Source organism: Octopus bimaculoides, chromosome 12, assembly GCF_001194135.2.
Source record: "Octopus bimaculoides isolate UCB-OBI-ISO-001 chromosome 12, ASM119413v2, whole genome shotgun sequence".
NCBI classification, from domain to species: Eukaryota; Metazoa; Mollusca; class Cephalopoda; order Octopoda; family Octopodidae; genus Octopus; species Octopus bimaculoides.
Window position 1 is genome coordinate 64772581 of NC_068992.1, and position 1714 is coordinate 64774294.

Below are 1714 nucleotides of genomic sequence, written 5' to 3' on the forward strand. Positions count from 1 at the left end.
ATACATACATACATACATACATACATACATACATACATAGATTGATGAATAAGCATAAGGAGAATAAAAGGAGGAAGGAAAATCAGTATTGGTGTTTCTTTGTCTTTGCCTCCTTATATATAAATATATGGATATACAAATATGCATTAGACAAATAAAGAACACAAAAGAAAATTACACGTAACATACAAAGAATTGCAAAACTGGGAATTTATTTTGTTAATATTACTCTGTGGCTAGCAGAAAACTGACCGGTAGGCTCTATGTATTTATAATATATAAATCTATCTATCTATCTATCTATCTATCTATCTATCTATCTATCTATCTATCTATCCTTGCATGCATGCATACATACATACATACATACATACGTACGTAGTACGTACATACATACATACATACATACATATATGCATACTGCTATATTTGAACGTAAGATGCATAATGAAATTTAAAATTTGTCTGAAAACATTAGATACAAACTTCATGGCGCTAACAGTCAGATTGAACATGCAAGTATCACGCTGGTAAATGCACCACTGATAATGCATTTACAACTCTGAGTCGTTAAAACGCATTTCGTAACATTACCAAAGATTAGTCGATAACATAAGACGTCTTATGTCAGAATTCACTGAAAAAAACTTTGTAAGTTTAATCATAGGAGCTAAATTCATGACAAATATAGAGCGAAAACAAACACAAATAAAATTTAGAATGAGCTGAGACCAATTACTGATTACTGAAAAATTAAGGGTGTTAACTTATAAGTATTTTCATTTCTAGTAAAACAATATTATCGTTCATGAAACATTTTCCTCATTATTCTTACTCGTTATAAAAAATAGCAGAATACACTTCATCAAAAATCAAAAGTCTAGAAGTGTCAAAGACAATAAATAAATAAAAATAATAAAAAGAAGAAATCGAAAGCATTTACTGCTGCAACTAAGATATGAAACAAATAGTAAGGAAGGATGAAAGCGTAATAATAAGAGATAGAAATCTAACTGAGCACTGGAGGGTTTTTAATAATAGATATATCAAATATAGAAAGTTGCTGTCTGTCTCTGTCTGTCTTTCTGCCTTTCTAACAGTTTGTGGTGTAAAGCTGATGTCAGTTTCATCAGATAATCTCTTGCAAATGTTCACTGTTGTTAGCGTTCGGTTACCTTCAGAGAACCTATCAATACGCCGTTCCATCTGTATTGTTGTTTTTCTCGGAGCGCCCGCTCTTTATATCGATCTTTGTATTGGTCAGTAGTTTGGTAAAGCTTCCATGCTTCCATGCTTGAGCACAAGCCATTTTGCTGCATCCTAATTGCTTAAATGTTTTGGCCAAAGATTGCACCACTTTATAGGATCTGCTAATACGGTTTAAAGTCAAGTCTTGTGGTATCATAGCTCATTCATGTAGGGAATTGTTGTTGACTGAAATGTATCCAATTATGGGTGGCTTATCTGCTATCCCTTGAAGAAATTTGTCCCGGTTTCCTTTGAAGGTGATGGGATCTTTTACTTGGATTTGTTTTGAGATAATTAAAAACTGAGAAGGGCCTGTTGAGGAAAAGAAGTTGTGTTGGTGTGAATTTACGTGATGGTGGGAGATAAACACACACACACACACACACACACACACACACACACACACACACACACACACACACACACACATATACAACGGGCTTCTTTCAGTTTCCGTCTACCAAAT